This window comes from Nestor notabilis, unplaced genomic scaffold (genome assembly GCF_000696875.1).
Source record: "Nestor notabilis isolate BGI_N333 unplaced genomic scaffold, ASM69687v1 scaffold6009, whole genome shotgun sequence".
Classification (NCBI taxonomy): domain Eukaryota; kingdom Metazoa; phylum Chordata; class Aves; order Psittaciformes; family Psittacidae; genus Nestor; species Nestor notabilis.
The window spans coordinates 62881-73849 of record NW_009943999.1 but is presented as its reverse complement, the minus strand read 5'-3'; positions in this window follow the sequence as shown (position 1 = coordinate 73849).

Sequence of the window (10969 nt, the reverse complement as noted above, 5' to 3'; positions counted from 1 at the left end):
GCTGAAGAGGGAAAGCAGCTAATTTTGTAGTAGTGAAATAGTTGATGTTTAGCTTACTAATGTCTTTATATTGGTGTTTCGTTAACACACGAAGTACATTGCAGGAATATGTACACGGGGTTATGTGAACCTTGGCTTTATTCACAACAGGTATATTGGTATGCAAACCCAGGTGGTCCTTGGTTGACTGTTAGTGAACAAACTGCGGTGCTCAGGGATTACCCCTGCCCACCTTCTCTACCTGCCAGCTTAACAACTACAGGTTTCTGGCACAACTTCATGGTTTCTACTTAGACATGAATAAAAACCCAAGTATAAATCTGATAATAGGTGGTAAGGGGCTTAGCAAAACAGAACTGCTGAGCCAGATTGTATTGGTACTTTTATGTTATAAATTCTGGTTGTCATCTATTTGCCTGCTGGGCACTGACATTTAAACAAAGCACGTAAAACTTTAAACAGGTTTGTTGTGTTTTGGTGGTTTTTGGTTTTTTTTTTTTCTTTTCTTTTTTTGAGTCTAACATTTAAATTTATAAATCTTGGGAGAGGCTTTTAAATTTGCCACTTACATCTTTCTACATACTAAGCATCTGACATCTTCACCTGGTGGTGGGCTGGCAGGAGCAGGTTTTGCCATGTTTGTAGGGTGGGATGCTGTGGGAAGGGTGCTCTGGCCAGCCCTGGGACTTGCAGTGAGGAAACTCCAGTCAAAGCGGTTTCAGTGCTGATTGCATCTGAATGGTCCCCAGACACTGGATTCAAGATCCAGACGAGTCTTGCTGCAGCAAAGGGCTGTAAACATTTCTGTAGCTGTTCAGGCTCAAGTGAAGCTGGTTAAGACAATGTGAAATTCAAGGTCAAAAGGTGAAATGCTGCTAAATTTAAGATTCAAGTTTATGCACATGAGTAAACCGTTACTTGGATCATTTCCATTTCAGACGCACTAAGTAAGGTATGGCTCTTCCAGAGTCAGTCTCCCACCACAGCTGGGTACTGTAGTTATTTCACAGGAGTTATGGACTGAAAAGGTCCTCCCCAAACATGTTTTCCCAAGTATGCAAGATTAATTGCTCTCATCCATCCAGGCTTGTATCCATAAAAGTTTGGATATGGCTCTGTAGGTTCACTCCATCATCCCTTATACAGGGATGTTTAATCAATGTATTCTCTCGTCAGTTTGTTCCTACCACTTGTCTTGACCCAATGGAAAAGCTCAAGCATTAGAGATGCTTCAGGTAGGAATCCATTCACCGAACACAAATGTATTTGATGGGATCCTCTCCTTTGGAGATAGTGAAGTTTGAGGGTTTGGGGCTTTTTCTTTTTTTGTGTGTGTGCTTAAAGGGACAGAACTAGAGTACCAGCAGAGAAGTGGTACTTCAGGAAACCTTTTTTCCGCACAGGTGTTGTACTCCTTTTCCCCAACATGTTGGGATAACAATTTCTGAAGGGTTTGGAAACCAGACCATCTGTCTTTTAAACAGCTCGTAACACGCTTGGTTTGATAATTGCAGGTTGTCGCTACAGCTTCCAGACATGTTTATAGTCAGTCATAGCCAGTATAACTCTTCCATTTCTGCTTCAAAGGTGGCCTGTGGTTTGTTTGTTGCAGAGTAAATGGAGTCATGGGATTGAGATGTGGCGGTGCAAGTTTGTGATAACTGGAGGACTGTTGTATAGATTGTTATAGCAATTGTAGTAAATTCTATTGACTTACTTTGTAAGATCCACCCTAAAACTGTAAACTGCTGGTAAATGACACTTGTAACCCTCTAGATGTATAATGTTGACCAAGTCTGAGGCTAAAACTAGTTCCAGCTGCACTTAGGCTCCATCAGGAGTTTATAAAGCAAGGGGTTTATTCTGAACCTTGTGACTCAATGGAAGAGTCTCCCTTACCCTTTGTCTTCAGTCTTTGTATGAATCATCTTTAGCTTGATTTTCACCTTGATTTTCCTTTGTACACTTCATCCATGTAATAAGTAATAGAGTGCACCTTGCCATCAAATTCTTTGAAGTTGTGCCTTTATAAATCATATTAAAACTGCTCTTACTAATACCTTTGGTCATTCTTTGAGTGACCCTAAACCACTCATTTCACAACAGATGTCTGCATTTAGCAGAAGGTGAAGTTTTCTGTGCAGTGGCCCACTGCAGAAGAGGTACGCACTAGGAGAACTCAATAAATGCAGGAGTCCAAGACTGGTGGCTCCTCCCTGGCCCCATGGTAATTCTTGCCACCCTGTTGATCCCCTGCAGCAGCTATAGGTGATGCCAGGCACAAGCTCAGCATAAAATGTTCCTTCCACCTCTGGGGATCTGGCAGCCAATACCATGACAAAGAATTGATGGGAAACAGCATGCTGGCTAGGAATTAAAGCATTGGCTCTGGGTCTTCTGCAGTAGTGTTAGCTTTCCAAGTGTATCCTTCTCTCAAAAGATATTTGAGATTACTTTATTTGTTTATTTATTTATTTTGATGACATCTTTCACTTGCTGCTCATCTCTGTTTCTATTATTTCTTACTACCATTTGATTACATTGTGCTGATTTAGTGTCTCTCTTTAAAACCAAATTAATATTAAAAGCTTTGATTCTGTGAGACTGTCATTTCCTTCTTCAGTAGGAATTTGCAGATAAATACGAATTTGAGAGGTTTCACACAGCCTTCTTCAAAACTGTTGGTAGTAAGTTGTATACCACTCAATTTAAAGGAACTTTTTCAACTGAGATTTAGTGAAATAACTTCAGACTTATCTTGGTTCACATCTGTCACTTTTGTACAATTCTGTCCCAGAAGAACCAATTTGACTCTTGTGCTTTGTTCCTTCACCATGTTCTTTATTTTTATTCTTTTTATTTATTCTTTTCCATTTACTAATAAGCATTAAGTAACTTTTATACTTGGTTATTACTCATATACTGGGATCTAAAGTCTGTCTGACTTTCAGGAGCGCCAGAGGCAGAATTAGATCTGTGTTTCATTCTGGGTGAACCAGGTTTCACTAGGCTCCAATATCTGATACTGAATGGCAGTAGTTTAACTTACTAAACATAGAAAAAACATTTAAAAATCAACAGCTGTATGGAAGTGATGCAAAGGGCTTGGTTCATTAAACTGCTACCTTAGGCTAATGTCATAGAGAGCAGATTGGAGTTACGAGATGTTGGTTTTGTTGCTTCCTCAGAAACATTCCTCAGGGGGAGTTTGCTTACATCAAACACCTGAAAAAAAAAACCCCAGGTTGGTAAATACAGTTTTTTTCTGACTGCGATAGAGACACCAAGGTGGTACATGGTCCAGATGAGTCAGAGCTGGGCGGGAATGTGTAACATGCAAGTCATGGAAACAGCAAATACAGGGATGTTGTCTCCTTGCAGAGAGACTTCAGCTGACAGAAAACTGCGTAGGAACTGGTCTGCTGCCAAAAGTCAGACATAAGCCTTTCTTCTCTCCGCCAGATTTCCCCTTGAGCCTTTTGGCAAAAAATGAAACTGGAAGGAAACATCGTAGAATTCATACAGTGGTGTAGTTACGTGTCATGTATATAATACATGTTTGGTACAAATACAGCAGTAATTATCTTTTTCTGGAGGATAAATACAAACTGTGCATGTGATGAGAGCACGCAGGTGCTGCATTACATGGGCAACTAACAGGCTGTGTCCTGAAAAGCTGAAAGTCATTTTTGGTATTAGGAATCCAACTTTGACCAGATGTTGATGTTAATTGAGTTGCAATACCATAATGGGAATTGCCCAGTGGGAAACAGCTTTTAAAATGTCGTAACTTAAACCTTGATTTAGTGTATTGCATAAAAGTGAGTATGACTTGCATTTGATACATCCTGATTTTACTAGTACTCTGCAAAGAAAAGTTCTTGTGCTCCCTATAGTGTGTGTGTGTGTATTTCAGCTCAGTGCTTCACCTTGCAAGGGACCTGGAAATCACCTAATACAGGATTAATTTAAGAAGGTTCTTCAGGCTCTTATCCAATTGAGTCTACACTGGCAATAGCAATTTAGCTCTTCCCAGCCAATACCCAAAGGTTTAAGTGAAAAAGTTTACTTGGGAAGCAAATACTGAAGATTTTTACATTAAAAAAGACCAACCCCCAAACCTGCATGCTCAAATACATACTCCCCATGCTTGTGTATATGGAATATATTATACTCAAGCGTATGGAGCAGGGAAGTGTTATTACGACCAGACTTGCGGAAATATTTGAATTTAGCTTACTTTACACAAATACTCTGGCCTTAAATCCACAGTGTATAGTAACATGTATAACACAGCAGTCCTGTTCTCAGGATTAATGCTTGAAGGGGTTCAGTATTTCCATTTCAAAAAGAACAGTCTATGAAAAGCTGCATGTTAAAGGGTGACACTGGTTAACTTCCCTTGCCGCCCCAATAATTCAGTGGAAAACAGAGTGTGCGTGTCTCCCATGCTGGCTCTGGCTGGTTGTGTGGCCATCAGCAAGGCAGACGCAGGTACCATTGAAGCATAGACCTAGTGCTTGAGACCTGTTACATATGGGTAAATTCCCCGCTGATACATTTTAAGGAAGCTGAAAAGCTGCTTGGAAATCTAGCTGTGAGAAGCATGTTAAAAACCCAGCATTAATCCAGATCATATGGCTAAGACTTCATTTAGCTATTTAGAAAACAGAAGTGATGCCCAGTATGGGCCACCCCTCCCGCTTCCCCATTTTATTTATTCCTGCCCCTGGGATGCTTTCTGCCGTGTTATGGTTCAGTTGATTTAACACCCATAGTTCCTGAAGCTTTTGCATTGCTTCTATTTAAATCCCACCCTGAGACGCTCACCGACCTGTATTTCTTGTACCTGATGCTGCTTCGTACAAATCTAGCTGCTAATTGAGAAGTGGAAAGTGTCCAACTGACCCTTGCATCTGATCCAGGCTTTTACACCAAGGAGCAAAGGCAACAGCAAGATGTTTTGGGACCAGGACAGGATGTTAGCCTGTTGTGTCCTTCCCCAAACACAAACCAACTTCAAAAGGACTGTACTGATCAAGAGGATCCTGTGGACAACCCTCTGGTGCATGGCCCTTCATGGCAACAGCCAGGGACCAAATGCATTCCTGTCTTTCTGGGACCTGGGAAAGAGCCCCAGGCCATGCTTGCATCTAGCACTCAACCAGGATGTGGCTGAGCAACCCTCCTTCTCCCTGTTTAGCTGGACACAGGGGCATGAAAAGACTAAGTGGCTTATGAGGAATTAAAAAAAAGTCACTATTTAAAAGACAAGATAGAGAACCAAATTAAATAACGGATGTACTTTATTAATGAATTCAGACTTGAGACAGGCATCACTTGTGCAAATGGAATGACAGTACACACATACATACACTTTATTTTCATGTTCCTGGCAACTGAAGGACTGGGAGTTTGGATTTTAAAACACAAATGAAGAAACCCATTTTCTGAAGTATTTCAATGTCATTACAAAAGTAGTTCAGCAGTAGCAATAACAAAGTATTCAGTCACTACAAAAAGCAGATCTTCTGATAATAAACAACTGTACTGTGCTTAACGTGCTTTAGCAAATGCAGGGATAAGCACAGCAAGCTGCCGTATAGAGCCGTGGTTCTGCCCTGCCACAAAATTGCTCAGAGTAGATGCAAAAGCAGGAGTTCTGCACTTGCAACTACATCCATGTAACAACAAATGACACAAATACCACTAACACCTTAAAAAGTTTTCATTTTAAACCCTTCTTGATGGAGGTCTCAGAACTAGGGCAGCCCCAGGGAACATACTGAGGCAGTTTCTGCAGCTTAGCTGATGGCCAACAGCTCAATCCGTTTGGATCATGAGACAAAACCTGCACACCAGTGTGTATTATTTTTAACAAACCTACTAAAATGTAAAATGAAGGACCAAAAATGTAGGAGCTCAAGAGATTTTGCAGATAGATGCTTAAACTAGATGGGGTAAGGGAAAAACTAGAACAAAAGAAGAGAGGGTCATTCCAGCTTTCCTTGAATTATTGAAGCTATCAAAACACTATAACAAATCCTGTGCAAATGACAGGAGAAAAATTACAGGGTGTTTGTCAATTTTCAACTAATGGAGCTGGAATGGTCCATTGTAGGGGGAGACTGGTGGGCCAGACAGATAAACAGCCCCAGCGTGTGTGGCCTGAAGGAGACTGTACTATAGAAGGTGTGCGGGTATCAAGCAGCAGTTTGAAATTACTTATAAAACTCGTTGCTCGGACATCCGTACACATATGGAAGCTTCAAAGGTAGACAGCTAGTGCTATGTTTTGTATCCCACACTGCATGGAGATGGGTTCAGCACACCTGCAGGGGAACCAGAATGACCACTAGTAAGGCATGGTTATGGTTTTCTGAATCTCTCTGGATAAAAAGGAGGGAAAACCTTATTTATTTTTCTTTTAATGATGCTACTAGGAAAAGTGTGGCTGGAAACCACACTCATTTTTGTCTGAAAGTCTTTGTCTATTTCTAGGTTAGATAGCTCAGTCTGTGCAAGACTAAATTACAACACCATTATGTGTATGAATATCATGGTGGTTTTTTTTTGGGGCACAATTTAATAGAAAATATCAGAAATCTCTCTTCCCTGTAGCTGTGAGAGCCACACTTGAATCTTACTTTCTACTGATCTTGTTTGTCCTGCCCCAGTGTAATTAAAGCATCCACAGTCTAGGTCCTTATAAGCTCTGTCATCTTATCAGGCTAAAATATCAAATAGCTCTATTTTTTTATGTTTAAATTTATCATCACAGCAATCCCCATGGTGCTGGGGGACCACACTATGAATAGAACAGTTCTGAAATGCAGTCAACAGACATTTCCGTGCTACTGCAGGGAAAGCACAGATAATTAAGTGTCCCCAGTTTGCTCTTCTGTCCATAATTATAGTTTTGAGTTTATAAATAACAAAGCATAGCTTTAAAAACCAAAACAAACCCCTCAATTACAACACAGCTCCTGAGATAATTAAGTCTCCAAATGTGGCTGTGTAGAGGGGAACCAAAACTGCACTGCAGAAGCTCATAACATACAAACGTACGCAAGCAGAGCAAAGTGACAGGATGGAAAACGTCACCAGGAAAAATAAACTCTCTCATCATTATTTCACTGCTTTTTACCTAAAACAACAATGGCCTATTGTCTTAATTCACCCTATTGTTCTGTTGCATTTTTTGTTATTGAAGGAACCGACAGTCAGTCAGCGAGCGTTTCCTGAAGAGCAGCAGCAGCTTGAAAAGCTAAATGCAGTATCCCTAAGGCTTCTTTTACTGTTTTTTAGTTAAAAACAGACAAGGTAAGTTGCTGAGATAAATTTTAAACTGTGTGCTTTAGTTTAACTTGTTTGAATAGCCCTTCAAATAGAAACACACTCCAGTTTTACAAGTATGGTGGTTAAAACCTGCAAAATGAAGCAGAACAAAGCTCTGCCCTGTTGCATCCTTGCTTGATGGACATTCCTCTCTTGTTCCTGGGTGTTGTGTACTGCCAGGGACATGACAAGTAAAACTCTAGGTCTGGAGCCAGCACAGCAGGAGGCTTCATTAGCCATGAACAGGCGCAAAACAGGGCTTCAGAAGGAGCAGTGCCCTCTCTGAACAACCAGCTTCACCACAAGCACATAATCAGCCGGACAGTCTGTAACATACGCTTTGGATAAAGACTGACCTATGAACATGAGACAGCTATGGCTTAAGTGTTTCAAAAGATCTTTGCCCAACAAGGAAACAAATTATATATTAAAACCTTTTACAGAATACATGTTCTGTTTTTTCTCTGCTAATATCTTCCTTGGTTGAAGGTTGGCTGTTGCCCAAATGCATCCAGAGCAACACTTGATGATAACTCAAAAATGTGCAGTTAATCTGCGTGTAGTTTCAGCTCCTGAATGCCAGGAACGAAAGGGTATTCTTCAGAGAGAAATAGGCTTGATCACACAGTATAATCATGTTTACGCAAGTCTGTAGATAGCCAAGATAAGAGAAATACTTCCGTAAACTCCTCTGAGAAAAGACGAAAACTCTAAGGTGAAAAATTTCTCTTTTTCAATGTCATTTTATCTACAAACAAGCATAAGCCCCAGTAGAGAGCTTCCTGTACTACAGCAAGAAAAACTAGCTTGCCTTTTTTTTTTTAACCTTACAGCTATATTTCATCATAAAAACTAGTTTGAAGAAAGAGTAAACTTTTGCTCTTTGGTCTATCTTGACATTCCTCCAGAGACACGTAACAGGAATATTTCAGATTCATTTTTGTCTCCCACTTGCAGGAAACAGGAAAGTTGCAGTTCTTAATTTCCAGCCCTCTGAAATGAGAGAGATAAAGAATTCATACATTGAAACAAGACATCTTTGCTTCCTTTAAAGAGAAAAAAACCCAACAACTAAATAAAATAGAACTATTACAACTTAAAAGCAGTGTTTTAGTGAAATTGTTTATTTTTGTCTTAACCATAATAAAAACATTTAGTTATGCCACATGCATCTCCCATTTGTTATCTGTGTAACCCTACTAGGTGAGAAACAAAAAGGTGTACTCATATTCCAGTATGATGTAGACTTCAGACTGTACCTTACTGTAGTAAATGTTCCTGATGAAACCCAATACTGCTGAATGAGACTTAAATAAGTCAGATTGTTGTTTAATAGGAACAATTTTGTGGGTGCAAAGGAAAGGTCTTCAAACACCTTCTATCTATATCTGAATGAATGAAGATGAAAACATTTAGGGCATCGGTTTTGGCAGCCTCCCCTCAGGAGCTTCTTTATGGCACTGAAGATGCTCACAGTCAGAGCTCTGGGGTTCCTCCCACATTCAGAAGAGCTGAGGGTGGTAAAACCCCGTGTTGTGTGTTACAATCATTCTGATGCTCTGCCAGTTCTGAAGAAGTGCAAGAATGTATCAGCAGCTGTGGGCAGCCATGGCCTAAGTCACAACCAACTGAGGAAAACTACCACCCCCCACCATCAACCCAGATACCCAAAGCCAAACTGGCACAGGAAGAGCAGGCACCTGCTGCTGTTGATGAAATTAGAGGGATCCTTAAAGCTCACAGGGGTCCTTTACAGGCTTTTACTTTTGCAGAGTGGGTCAGGCTCATAAATTCACCTCACTGTGCAAATACTACCTTTTAAAAACAAACAAAATAATACTTCTTCCTAGTGGCAGACTTGTCTCCATGTAAATCTTATTCTGACGGGTGATTGATATATATAGAATACATACAGACAGCTGCTAAGGAAACAGTTTGAACCTTCTTAGTATATGAGCTATGCAGTACAATTTAAATAGGATAGTGGCCAGGGATGAAGAACTAGACAGATTCCTTCAGGTTCATTTCCAGGTATTGTTTTAGTTTTTTTACTAGAGCATGTTCCTCCAGAGAGACTGTAATATTGTGTGTTTCATGTATTAGCTATTTGTCAATAGAAAAAAACAAAGTTGACTTTTCTGACAATTTTTTTGCTTTTATGATTTTTAATATGACTATTAGATCATATTCTAATGATCAACATTCTGCACATTTTGTGAGAGCTAGCATCTGTTTCACTAACACAGTGAAGTGGTAGAAAAAAATCAGAGGCTAATGACATGCATTGTTTCAGCTCAGTAACAGCCCCACACAGCTATCCCTAGAAGCAGGAACTTTTGCCTGTCTCTCTCTCACAAGTGTCATGAAGAGGATTATATTGCAGAGGAGAATACAAACTGCACACTAAACCAACTATTCTCAGCTTTGCATGCGTGTTTATAATGAAACATCTGCAGCTCTTCCACAAATCTCTATTTTTCAGTTACCGTATCTGAAAGATGTGAATCAGTCCTAATGAGTTGGCACAATATCATATTAGTAGAAATTTTACATCGTACACTAAAACCCTAAGAATTCATATCAAGCACAAAAAAAACCCTAATGCTTTGATTTGCCATCATAGAAATAAACTCACAAATACGCCAAATCAGCAACAGTGTGGGTTCACTTGGGTGAAAGAATATTACACTTCAGAAAACTGAGAGTAAAGATTATATGGGAATATTGTTTCTCTTTATCCAAAATGAGAAATGTACAACTCTAGCATATGAACGGGATGAATTTCAGAGGTGATGAACAGTGACTACCTTGTGTAGTGTTCACTGGGTTTTACAATACTCTCAAGGCATATATTTCTATTGTTAAAGGTAGGAACACACGTGCGTATATGCCTACATTGATGAAAAATATATATGATCAAGCTGTTTTTTTCTTAAAAAGGCTTAAGCTTAGGCGAGGTGAATCACTCATCTGTCTGCTGCCTGCAATACCTCCCTAATGAAATTAAAATAATTTATTAACAGTTGGATATGTATTTCCTACCTATTATGTTTTGCTGACTTTGTTAGCAGTTCTTTCTTTTTACACCTGAGAAAACATCATCACTGACTAAAAGCCAAGTTTAACGTTTTCATTTCATGCACAACTTCAAATGAAAGGCCTTCACAGTTGGAATGGAGGATTTAATCTGCTTAATTACTGTTGTTCTTCAAACCTTTCCATTCCGTGTTTTGGACAGATTTATGTAAGACTAGGCAGTAAACACCCGATTAAGCAGGCTGTGTGAATCTGCACATAGATTTACATCAGGATTCTACAGTCATTTCAAATGATTCAGAAGTAATTACATGACTGACACATGATGAATCAATATGTATGCAATGAAGCCATCAGACACAGAACGTGTATCAGTAACACAAATGGGATATATGCCAAGAAGCGGTATGCTTAACACTACCCAGCAACAGAATAGTCAGTTGATGGTTTGCATACAAGGTAGTAATTACCTGTGCATGTGGGTCAACTTTCAGGCTGACTGCTTTTTACTTGTCTTGACTGATACACACAAAATGGCAAAATCTGCTCTCACCAGATGTTGTGTGAATGCTGTGACATTCAAGTATGGGCAAGT